Here is a 13,985-nt window from a genome sequence, read left to right as displayed (position 1 = left end):
GTAAATTATAACTTTGGTTTTGCTGTTCCACGGTAAAAAATTTCTAGTATCCTGCTTTTGTCATTTTTTGACGTAAAAAATAAATAATAGTGTCTCCTGATTGTTCAAACACAAATCTATCTGTTGAAAATAGTCTGGTATACACCATTAAATCATAACTGTTGTTTTGCTGTTCCACGGTAAAAAATTTCTATTATCCTGCTTTTGGCATTTTTTGACGTAAAAAATAAATAATAGTGTCTCCTGATTGTTCAAACACAAATATATTTGTTGAAAATAGTGTGGTATACACCACTAAATTATAACTGTGGTTTTGCTGTTCCACGGTAAAATATCTCTATTATCCTGCTTTTGGCATTTTTTGCCGTAAAAAATAAATAATAGTGTGTCCTGATTGTTTAGACACAAATATATCTGTTGAATATAGTCTGGTATACACCAGTAAATTATAACTGTGGTTTTGCTGTTCCACGGTAAAAAATCTCTATTATCCTGCTTTTGGCATTTTTTGTCGTAAAAAATAAATAATAGTGTCTCCTGATTGTTCAGACTCAAATATATCTGTTGAAAATAGTCTGGTGTAGGACCAAGAAATACAAGTGTGGTTTTGCAGTTCCACAGGTCAAATCTCTGTATTATCCTGCTTTTTGCAATTTTTGGCCGTAAAAAATAAATAATAGTGTCTCCTGATTGTTCAGACACAAATATATCTGTTGAAAATAGTCTGGAATACACCAGTAAATTATAACTTTGGTTTTGCTGTTCCACGGTAAAAAATTTCTATTATCCTGCTTTTGTCATTTTTTGACGTAAAAAATAAATAATAGTGTCTCCTGATTGTTCAAACACAAATCTATCTGTTGAAAATAGTCTGGTATACACCATTAAATTATAACTGTGGTTTTGCTGTTCCACGGTAAAAAATTTCTATTATCCTGCTTTTGTCATTTTTTGACGTAAAAAATAAATAATAGTGTCTCCTGATTGTTCAAACACAAATATATCTGTTGAAAATAGTGTGGTATACACCAGTAAATTATAACTGTGGTTTTGCTGTTCCACGGTAAAAAATCTCTATTATCCTGCTTTTGGCATTTTTTGCCCTAAAAAATAAATAATAGTGTGTCCTGATTGTTCAGACACAAATATATCTGTTGAAAATAGTCTGGTGTAGGACTGAGAAATACAAGTGTGGTTTTGCAGTTCTACGGGTCAAATCTCTGTATTATCCTGCTTTTTGCAATTTTTGGCCGTAAAAAATAAATAATAGTATCTCCTGATTGTTCAGACACAAATATATCTGTTGAAAATAGTCTGGTATACACCATTAAATTATAACTGTGGTTTTGCTGTTCCACGGTAAAAAATTTCTAGTATCCTGCTTTTGGCATTTTTTGACGTAAAAAATAAAAAATAGTGTCTCCTGATTGTTCAAGCACAAATATATCTGTTGAAAATAGTCTGGTATACACCAGTGAATTATAACTATGGTTTTGCAGTTCCACGGTAAAAAATCTCTATTATCCTGCTTTTGGCATTTTTTGCCATAAAAAATAAATAATAGTGTGTCCTGATTGTTCAGACACAAATATATCTGTTGAAAATAGTCTGGTATACACCAGTAAATTATAACTGTGGTTTTGCTGTTCCACGGTAAAAAATCTCTATTATCCTGCTTTTGGCATTTTTTGCCGTAAAAAATAAATAATAGTGTGTCCTGATTGTTCAGACACAAATATATCTGTTGAAAATAGTCTGGTATACACCAGTAAATTATAACTGTGGTTTTGCTGTTCCACGGTAAAAAATCTCTATTATCCTGCTTTTGGCATTTTTTGCCGTAAAAAATAAATAATAGTGTCTCCTGATTGTTCAGACTCAAATATATCTGTTGAAAATAGTCCGGTGTAGGACTGAGAAATACATGTGTGGTTTTGCAGTTCCACTTGTCAAATCTCTGTATTATCCTGCTTTTTACAATTTTTGGCAGTAAAAAATAAATAATAGTGTCTCCTGATTGTTCAGACACAAATATATCTGTTGAAAATAGTCTGGTAAACACCAGTAAATTATAACTTTGGTTTTGCTGTTCCACGGTAAAAAATCTCTATTATCCTGCTTTTGGCATTTTTGACGTAAAAAATAAATAATAGTGTCTCCTGATTGTTCAAACACAAATATATCTGTTGAAAATAGTGTGGTATACACCAGTAAATTATAACTGTGGTTTTGCTGTTCCACGGTAAAAAATCTCTATTACCCTGCTTTTGGCATTTTTTGCCGTAAAAAATAAATAATAGTGTGTCCTGATTGTTCAGACACAAATATATCTGTTGAATATAGTCTGGTAAACACCAGTAAATTATAACTGTGGTTTTGCTGTTCCACGGTAAAAAATCTGTATTATCCTGCTTTTGTCATTTTTTGCCGTAAAAAATAAATAATAGTGTTTCCTGATTGTTCAGACACATATATATCTGTTGAATAAAGTCTGGTATAAACCAGTAAATTATGACTGTGGTTTGGCTGTTCCACGGTAAAAAATCTCTATTATCCTGCTTTTGCCATTTTTTGCCATAAAAAATAAATAATAGTGTCTCCTGATAGTTCAGACACAAATATATCTGTTGAAAATAGTCTGGTGTAGGCCCGAGAAATACAAGTGTGGTTTTGCAGTTCCAGGGGTCAAATTTCTGTATTATCCTGCTTTTCACAATTTTTGGCCGTAAAAAATAAATAATAGTGTCTCCTGATTGTTCAGACACAACTATATCTGTTGAAAATAGTCTGGTATACACCAGTAAATTATAACATTGGTTTTGCTGTTCCACGGTAAAAAATTTCTATTATTCTGCTTTTGGCATTTTTTGATGTAAAAAATAAATAATAGTGTCTCCTGATTGTTCAAACACAAATATATCTGTTGAAAATAGTCTGGTATACACCAGTAAATTATAACTGTGGTTTCGCTGTTCCACGGTAAAAAAACTCTATTATCCTGCTTTTGGCATTTTTTGCCATAAAAAATAAATAATAGTGTCTCCTGATTGTTCAGACACAAATATATCTGTTGAAAATAGTCTGGTGTAGGACCGAGAAATACAAGTGTGGTTTTGCAGTTCCACTGGTCAAATATCTGTATTATCCTGCTTTTTGCAATTTTTGGCCGCAAAAAATAAATAATAGTGTCTCCATATTGTTCAGATACAAATATATCTGTTGAAAATAGTCTGGTATACACCAGTAAATTATAACTGTGGTTTCACTGTTCCACGATAAAAAATCTCTATTATCCGGCTTTTGGCATTTTTTGCCGTAAAAAATAAATAATAGTGTGTCCTGATTGTTCAGACACAAATATATCTGTTGAATAAGTCTGGTATACACCAGTAAATTATAACTGTGGTTTTGCTGTTACACGGTAAAAAATCTCTATTATCCTGCTTTTGGCATTTTTTGCCGTAAAAAATAAATAATAGTGTCTCCTGATTGTTCAGACACAAATATATTTGTTGAAAACAGTCTGGTGTAGGACCGAGAAATACAAGTGTGGTTTTGCAGTTCCACAGGTCAAATCTCTGTATTATCCTGCTTTTTGCAATTTTTGGCCGTAAAATATAAATAATAGTGTCTCCTGATTGTTCAGACACAAATATATCAGTTGAATAACATCTGGTATAAACCAGTAAATTATGACTGTGGTTTGGCTGTTCCACAGTAAAAAATCTCTATTATCCTGCTTTTGCCATTTTTTGCCATAAAAAAAAAAATAATAGTGTCTCCTGATTGTTCAGACACAAATATATCTGTTGAAAATAGTCTGGTGTAGGCCCGAGAAATACAAGTGTGGTTTTGCAGTTCCACAGGTCAAATTTCTGTATTATCCTGCTTTTCACAATTTTTGGCCGTAAAAAATAAATAATAGTGCCTCCTAATTGTTCAGACACAAATATATCTGTTGAAAATAGTCTGGTATACACCAGTAAATTATAACTTTGGTTTTGCTGTTCCACGGTAAAAAATTTCTATTATTCTGCTTTTGGCATTTTTTGACGTAAAAAATAAATAATAGTGTCTCCTGATTGTTCAAACACAAATATATCTGTTGAAAATAGTCTGGTATACACCAGTAAATTATAACTGTGGTTTTGCTGTTCCACGGTAAAAAATCTCTATTATCCTGCTTTTGGCATTTTTTGCCGTATAAAATAAATAATAGTGTGTCCTGATTGTTCAGACACAAATATATCTGTTGAATAAGTCTGGTATACACCAGTAAATTATGACTGTGGTTTGGCTCTTCCACGGTAAAAAATCTCTATTATCCTGCTTTTGGCATTTTTTGCCATAAAAATAAATAATAGTGTCTCCTGATTGTTCAGACACAAATATATCTGTTGAAAATAGTCTGGTATACACCAGTAAATTATAACTGTGGTTTTGCTGTTCCACGGTAAAAAATCTCTATTATCCTGCTTTTGGCATTTTTTGCCGTAAAAAATAAATAATAGTGTCTCCTGATTGTTCAGACACAAATATATCTGTTGAAAATAGTCTGGTGTAGGACCAAGAAATACAAGTGTGGTTTTGCAGTTCCACAGGTCAAATCTCTGTATTATCCTGCTTTTTGCAATTTTTGGCCGTAAAAAATAAATAATAGTGTCTCCTGATTGTTCAGACACAAAAATATATCTGTTGAAAATAGTCTGGAATACACCAGTAAATTATAACTTTGGTTTTGCTGTTCCACGGTAAAAAATTTCTATTATCCTGCTTTTGTCATTTTTTGACGTAAAAAATAAATAATAGTGTCTCCTGATTGTTCAAACACAAATCTATCTGTTGAAAATAGTCTGGTATACACCATTAAATTATAACTGTGGTTTTGCTGTTCCACGGTAAAAAATCTCTATTATCCTGCTTTTGGCATTTTTTGCCCTAAAAAATAAATAATAGTGTGTCCTGATTGTTCAGACACAAATATATCTGTTGAAAATAGTCTGGTGTAGGACTGAGAAATACAAGTGTGGTTTTGCAGTTCTACGGGTCAAATCTCTGTATTATCCTGCTTTTTGCAATATTTGGCCGTAAAAAATAAATAATAGTATCTCCTGATTGTTCAGACACAAATATATCTGTTGAAAATAGTCTGGTATACACCATTAAATTATAACTGTGGTTTTGCTGTTCCACGGTAAAAAATTTCTAGTATCCTGCTTTTGGCATTTTTTGACGTAAAAAATAAAAAATAGTGTCTCCTGATTGTTCAAGCACAAATATATCTGTTGAAAATAGTCTGGTATACACCAGTGAATTATAACTATGGTTTTGCAGTTCCACGGTAAAAAATCTCTATTATCCTGCTTTTGGCATTTTTTGCCATAAAAAATAAATAATAGTGTGTCCTGATTGTTCAGACACAAATATATCTGTTGAAAATAGTCTGGTATACACCAGTAAATTATAACTGTGGTTTTGCTGTTCCACGGTAAAAAATCTCTATTATCCTGCTTTTGGCATTTTTGACGTAAAAAATAAATAATAGTGTCTCCTGATTGTTCAAACACAAATATATCTGTTGAAAATAGTGTGGTATACACCAGTAAATTATAACTGTGGTTTTGCTGTTCCACGGTAAAAAATCTCTATTACCCTGCTTTTGGCATTTTTTGCCGTAAAAAATAAATAATAGTGTGTCCTGATTGTTCAGACACAAATATATCTGTTGAATATAGTCTGGTATACACCAGTAAATTATAACTGTGGTTTTGCAGTTCCACGGTAAAAAATCTCTATTATCCTGCTTTTTGCATTTTTTGTCGTAAAAAATAAATAATAGTGTCTCCTGATTGTTCAGACTCAAATATATCTGTTGAAAATAGTCTGGTGTAGGACTGAGAAATACAAGTGTGGTTTTGCAGTTCTACGGGTCAAATCTCTGTATTATCCTGCTTTTTGCAATTTTTGGCCGTAAAATATAAATAATAGTATCTCCTGATTTTTCAGAAACAAATATATCTGTTGAAAATAGTCTGGTATACACCATTAAATTATAACTGTGGTTTTGCTGTTCCACGGTAAAAAATCTCTATTATCCTGCTTTTGGCATTTTTTGCCGTAAAAAATAAATAATAGTGTCTCCTGATTGTTCAGACTCAAATATATCTGTTGAAAATAGTCCGGTGTAGGACTGAGAAATACATGTGTGGTTTTGCAGTTCCACTGGTCAAATCTCTGTATTATCCTGCTTTTTACAATTTTTGGCAGTAAAAAATAAATAATAGTGTCTCCTGATTGTTCAAACACAAATATATCTGTTGAAAATAGTCTGGTAAACACCAGTAAATTATAACTTTGGTTTTGCTGTTCCACGGTAAAAAATCTCTATTATCCTGCTTTTGGCATTTTTGACGTAAAAAATAAATAATAGTGTCTCCTGATTGTTCAAACACAAATATATCTGTTGAAAATAGTGTGGTATACACCAGTAAATTATAACTGTGGTTTTGCTGTTCCACGGTAAAAAATCTCTATTACCCTGCTTTTGGCATTTTTTGCCGTAAAAAATAAATAATAGTGTGTCCTGATTGTTCAGACACAAATATATCTGTTGAATATAGTCTGGTAAACACCAGTAAATTATAACTGTGGTTTTGCTGTTCCACGGTAAAAAATCTGTATTATCCTGCTTTTGTCATTTTTTGCCGTAAAAAATAAATAATAGTGTTTCCTGATTGTTCAGACACATATATATCTGTTGAATAAAGTCTGGTATAAACCAGTAAATTATGACTGTGGTTTGGCTGTTCCACGGTAAAAAATCTCTATTATCCTGCTTTTGCCATTTTTTGCCATAAAAAATAAATAATAGTGTCTCCTGATAGTTCAGACACAAATATATCTGTTGAAAATAGTCTGGTGTAGGCCCGAGAAATACAAGTGTGGTTTTGCAGTTCCAGGGGTCAAATTTCTGTATTATCCTGCTTTTCACAATTTTTGGCCGTAAAAAATAAATAATAGTGTCTCCTGATTGTTCAGACACAAATATATCTGTTGAAAATAGTCTGGTATACACCAGTAAATTATAACATTGGTTTTGCTGTTCCACGGTAAAAAATTTCTATTATTCTGCTTTTGGCATTTTTTGATGTAAAAAATAAATAATAGTGTCTCCTGATTGTTCAAACACAAATATATCTGTTGAAAATAGTCTGGTATACACCAGTAAATTATAACTGTGGTTTCGCTGTTCCACGGTAAAAAAACTCTATTATCCTGCTTTTGGCATTTTTTGCCATAAAAAATAAATAATAGTGTCTCCTGATTGTTCAGACACAAATATATCTGTTGAAAATAGTCTGGTGTAGGACCGAGAAATACAAGTGTGGTTTTGCAGTTCCACTGGTCAAATATCTGTATTATCCTGCTTTTTGCAATTTTTGGCCGCAAAAAATAAATAATAGTGTCTCCATATTGTTCAGATACAAATATATCTGTTGAAAATAGTCTGGTATACACCAGTAAATTATAACTGTGGTTTCGCTGTTCCACGATAAAAAATCTCTATTATCCGGCTTTTGGCATTTTTTGCCGTAAAAAATAAATAATAGTGTGTCCTGATTGTTCAGACACAAATATATCTGTTGAATAAGTCTGGTATACACCAGTAAATTATAACTGTGGTTTTGCTGTTACACGGTAAAAAATCTCTATTATCCTGCTTTTGGCATTTTTTGCCGTAAAAAATAAATAATAGTGTCTCCTGATTGTTCAGACACAAATATATTTGTTGAAAACAGTCTGGTGTAGGACCGAGAAATACAAGTGTGGTTTTGCAGTTCCACAGGTCAAATCTCTGTATTATCCTGCTTTTTGCAATTTTTGGCCGTAAAATATAAATAATAGTGTCTCCTGATTGTTCAGACACAAATATATCAGTTGAATAAAGTCTGGTATAAACCAGTAAATTATGACTGTGGTTTGGCTGTTCCACAGTAAAAAATCTCTATTATCCTGCTTTTGCCATTTTTTGCCATAAAAAAAAAAATAATAGTGTCTCCTGATTGTTCAGACACAAATATATCTGTTGAAAATAGTCTGGTGTAGGCCCGAGAAATACAAGTGTGGTTTTGCAGTTCCACAGGTCAAATTTCTGTATTATCCTGCTTTTCACAATTTTTGGCCGTAAAAAATAAATAATAGTGCCTCCTAATTGTTCAGACACAAATATATCTGTTGAAAATAGTCTGGTATACACCAGTAAATTATAACTTTGGTTTTGCTGTTCCACGGTAAAAAATTTCTATTATTCTGCTTTTGGCATTTTTTGACGTAAAAAATAAATAATAGTGTCTCCTGATTGTTCAAACACAAATATATCTGTTGAAAATAGTCTGGTATACACCAGTAAATTATAACTGTGGTTTTGCTGTTCCACGGTAAAAAATCTCTATTATCCTGCTTTTGGCATTTTTTGCCGTATAAAATAAATAATAGTGTGTCCTGATTGTTCAGACACAAATATATCTGTTGAATAAGTCTGGTATACACCAGTAAATTATGACTGTGGTTTGGCTCTTCCACGGTAAAAAATCTCTATTATCCTGCTTTTGGCATTTTTTGCCATAAAAATAAATAATAGTGTCTACTGATTGTTCAGACACAAATATATCTGTTGAAAATAGTCTGGTATACACCAGTAAATTATAACTGTGGTTTTGCTGTTCCACGGTAAAAAATCTCTATTATCCTGCTTTTGGCATTTTTTGCCGTAAAAAATAAATAATAGTGTCTCCTGATTGTTCAGACACAAATATATCTGTTGAAAATAGTCTGGTGTAGGACCAAGAAATACAAGTGTGGTTTTGCAGTTCCACAGGTCAAATCTCTGTATTATCCTGCTTTTTGCAATTTTTGGCCGTAAAAAATAAATAATAGTGTCTCCTGATTGTTCAGACACAAAAATATATCTGTTGAAAATAGTCTGGAATACACCAGTAAATTATAACTTTGGTTTTGCTGTTCCACGGTAAAAAATTTCTATTATCCTGCTTTTGTCATTTTTTGACGTAAAAAATAAATAATAGTGTCTCCTGATTGTTCAAACACAAATCTATCTGTTGAAAATAGTCTGGTATACACCATTAAATTATAACTGTGGTTTTGCTGTTCCACGGTAAAAAATTTCTATTATCCTGCTTTTGTCATTTTTTGACGTAAAAAATAAATAATAGTGTCTCCTGATTGTTCAAACACAAATATATCTGTTGAAAATAGTGTGGTATACACCAGTAAATTATAACTGTGGTTTTGCTGTTCCACGGTAAAAAATCTCTATTATCCTGCTTTTGGCATTTTTTGCCCTAAAAAATAAATAATAGTGTGTCCTGATTGTTCAGACACAAATATATCTGTTGAAAATAGTCTGGTGTAGGACTGAGAAATACAAGTGTGGTTTTGCAGTTCTACGGGTCAAATCTCTGTATTATCCTGCTTTTTGCAATATTTGGCCGTAAAAAATAAATAATAGTATCTCCTGATTGTTCAGACACAAATATATCTGTTGAAAATAGTCTGGTATACACCATTAAATTATAACTGTGGTTTTGCTGTTCCACGGTAAAAAATTTCTAGTATCCTGCTTTTGGCATTTTTTGACGTAAAAAATAAAAAATAGTGTCTCCTGATTGTTCAAGCACAAATATATCTGTTGAAAATAGTCTGGTATACACCAGTGAATTATAACTATGGTTTTGCAGTTCCACGGTAAAAAATCTCTATTATCCTGCTTTTGGCATTTTTTGCCATAAAAAATAAATAATAGTGTGTCCTGATTGTTCAGACACAAATATATCTGTTGAAAATAGTCTGGTATACACCAGTAAATTATAACTGTGGTTTTGCTGTTCCACGGTAAAAAATCTCTATTATCCTGCTTTTGGCATTTTTGACGTAAAAAATAAATAATAGTGTCTCCTGATTGTTCAAACACAAATATATCTGTTGAAAATAGTGTGGAATACACCAGTAAATTATAACTGTGGTTTTGCTGTTCCACGGTAAAAAATCTCTATTACCCTGCTTTTGGCATTTTTTGCCGTAAAAAATAAATAATAGTGTGTCCTGATTGTTCAGACACAAATATATCTGTTGAATATAGTCTGGTATACACCAGTAAATTATAACTGTGGTTTTGCAGTTCCACGGTAAAAAATCTCTATTATCCTGCTTTTGGCATTTTTTGTCGTAAAAAATAAATAATAGTGTCTCCTGATTGTTCAGACTCAAATATATCTGTTGAAAATAGTCTGGTGTAGGACTGAGAAATACAAGTGTGGTTTTGCAGTTCTACGGGTCAAATCTCTGTATTATCCTGCTTTTTGCAATTTTTGGCCGTAAAATATAAATAATAGTATCTCCTGATTGTTCAGAAACAAATATATCTGTTGAAAATAGTCTGGTATACACCATTAAATTATAACTGTGGTTTTGCTGTTCCACGGTAAAAAATTTCTAGTATCCTGCTTTTGGCATTTTTTGACGTAAAAAATAAATAATAGTGTCTCCTGATTGTTCAAGCACAAATATATCTGTTGAAAATAGTCTGGTATACACCAGTGAATTATAACTATGGTTTTGCAGTTCCACGGTAAAAAATCTCTATTATCCTGCTTTTGGCATTTTTTGCCATAAAAAATAAATAATAGTGTGTCCTGATTGTTCAGACACAAATATATCTTTTGAAAATAGTCTGGTATACACCAGTAAATTATAACTGTGGTTTTGCTGTTCCACGGTAAAAAATCTCTATTATCCTGCTTTTGGCATTTTTTGCCGTAAAAAATAAATAATAGTGTCTCCTGATTGTTCAGACTCAAATATATCTGTTGAAAATAGTCCGGTGTAGGACTGAGAAATACATGTGTGGTTTTGCAGTTCCACTGGTCAAATCTCTGTATTATCCTGCTTTTTACAATTTTTGGCCGTAAAAAATAAATAATAGTGTCTCCTGATTGTTCAGACACAAATATATCTGTTGAAAATAGTCTGGTAAACACCAGTAAATTATAACTTTGGTTTTGCTGTTCCACGGTAAAAAATCTCTATTATCCTGCTTTTGGCATTTTTGACGTAAAAAATAGATAATAGTGTCTCCTGATTGTTCAAACATAAATATATCTGTGGAAAATAGTCTGGTATACACCATTAAATTATAACTGTGGATTTGCTGTTCCACGGTAAAAAATTTCTATTATCCTGCTTTTGGCATTTTTTGACGTAAAAAATAAATAATAGTGTCTCCTGATTGTTCAAACACAAATATATCTGTTGAAAATATTCTGGTATACACCAGTAAATTATAACTGTGGTTTTGCTGTTCCACGGTAAAAAATCTCTATTATCCTGCTTTTGGCATTTTTTGCCGTAAAAAATAAATAATAGTGTGTCCTGATTGTTCAGACACAAATATATCTGTTGAAAATAGTCTGGTATACACCAGTAAATTATAACTGTGGTTTTGCTGTTCCACGGTAAAAAATCTCTATTATCCTGCTTTTGGCATTTTTTGCCGTAAAAAATAAATAATAGTGTCTCCTGATTGTTCAGACTCAAATATATCTGTTGAAAATAGTCTGGTGTAGGACTGAGAAATACAAGTGTGGTTTTGCAGTTCCACGGGTCAAATCTCTGTATTATCCTGCTTTTTGCAATTTTTGGCCGTAAGAAATAAATAATAGTGTCTCCTGATTGTTCAGACACAAATATATCTGTTGAAAATAGTCTGGTATACACCATTAAATTATAACTGTGCTTTTGCTGTTCCACAGGTCAAATCTCTGTATTATCCTGCTTTTTGCAATTTTTGGCCGTAAAAAATAAATAATAGTGTCTCCTGATTGTTCAGACACAAATATCTCTGTTGAAAATAGTCTGGAATACACCAGTAAATTATAACTTTGGTTTTGCTGTTCCACGGTAAAAAATTTCTAGTATCCTGCTTTTGTCATTTTTTGACGTAAAAAATAAATAATAGTGTCTCCTGATTGTTCAAACACAAATCTATCTGTTGAAAATAGTCTGGTATACACCATTAAATTATAACTGTTGTTTTGCTGTTCCACGGTAAAAAATTTCTATTATCCTGCTTTTGGCATTTTTTGACGTAAAAAATAAATAATAGTGTCTCCTGATTGTTCAAACACAAATATATTTGTTGAAAATAGTGTGGTATACACCACTAAATTATAACTGTGGTTTTGCTGTTCCACGGTAAAATATCTCTATTATCCTGCTTTTGACATTTTTTGCCGTAAAAAATAAATAATAGTGTGTCCTGATTGTTTAGACACAAATATATCTGTTGAATATAGTCTGGTATACACCAGTAAATTATAACTGTGGTTTTGCTGTTCCACGGTAAAAAATCTCTATTATCCTGCTTTTGGCATTTTTTGTCGTAAAAAATAAATAATAGTGTCTCCTGATTGTTCAGACTCAAATATATCTGTTGAAAATAGTCTGGTGTAGGACCAAGAAATACAAGTGTGGTTTTGCAGTTCCACAGGTGAAATCTCTGTAATATCCTGCTTTTTGCAATTTTTGGCCGTAAAAAATAAATAATAGTGTCTCCTGATTGTTCAGACACAAATATATCTGTTGAAAATAGTCTGGAATACACCAGTAAATTATAACTTTGGTTTTGCTGTTCCACGGTAAAAAATCTCTATTATCCTGCTTTTGGCATTTTTTGCCGTAAAAAATAAATAATAGTGTCTCCTGATTGTTCAGACTCAAATATATCTGTTGAAAATAGTCTGGTGTAGGACTGAGAAATACAAGTGTGGTTTTGCAGTTCCACGGGTCAAATCTCTGTATTATCCTGCTTTTTGCAATTTTTGGCCGTAAGAAATAAATAATAGTGTCTCCTGATTGTTCAGACACAAATATATCTGTTGAAAATAGTCTGGTATACACCATTAAATTATAACTGTGCTTTTGCTGTTCCACAGGTCAAATCTCTGTATTATCCTGCTTTTTGCAATTTTTGGCCGTAAAAAATAAATAATAGTGTCTCCTGATTGTTCAGACACAAATATCTCTGTTGAAAATAGTCTGGAATACACCAGTAAATTATAACTTTGGTTTTGCTGTTCCACGGTAAAAAATTTCTAGTATCCTGCTTTTGTCATTTTTTGACGTAAAAAATAAATAATAGTGTCTCCTGATTGTTCAAACACAAATCTATCTGTTGAAAATAGTCTGGTATACACCATTAAATTATAACTGTTGTTTTGCTGTTCCACGGTAAAAAATTTCTATTATCCTGCTTTTGGCATTTTTTGACGTAAAAAATAAATAATAGTGTCTCCTGATTGTTCAAACACAAATATATTTGTTGAAAATAGTGTGGTATACACCACTAAATTATAACTGTGGTTTTGCTGTTCCACGGTAAAATATCTCTATTATCCTGCTTTTGGCATTTTTTGCCGTAAAAAATAAATAATAGTGTGTCCTGATTGTTTAGACACAAATATATCTGTTGAATACAGTCTGGTATACACCAGTAAATTATAACTGTGGTTTTGCTGTTCCACGGTAAAAAATCTCTATTATCCTGCTTTTGGCATTTTTTGTCGTAAAAAATAAATAATAGTGTCTCCTGATTGTTCAGACTCAAATATATCTGTTGAAAATAGTCTGGTGTAGGACCAAGAAATACAAGTGTGGTTTTGCAGTTCCACAGGTCAAATCTCTGTATTATCCTGCTTTTTGCAATTTTTGGCCGTAAAAAATAAATAATAGTGTCTCCTGATTGTTCAGACACAAATATATCTGTTGAAAATAGTCTGGAATACACCAGTAAATTATAACTTTGGTTTTGCTGTTCCACGGTAAAAAATTTCTATTATCCTGCTTTTGTCATTTTTTGACGTAAAAAATAAATAATAGTGTGTCCTGATTGTTCAAACACAAATATATCT

Source organism: Phyllobates terribilis, unplaced genomic scaffold, assembly GCF_046119375.1.
Source record: "Phyllobates terribilis strain yellow unplaced genomic scaffold, ASM4611937v1 Scaffold_3__8_contigs__length_932513732, whole genome shotgun sequence".
In the NCBI taxonomy this organism is placed as follows: Eukaryota; Metazoa; Chordata; class Amphibia; order Anura; family Dendrobatidae; genus Phyllobates; species Phyllobates terribilis.
The sequence above is the reverse complement of the archived record's forward strand: the minus strand, read 5'-3'. Positions refer to the sequence as shown.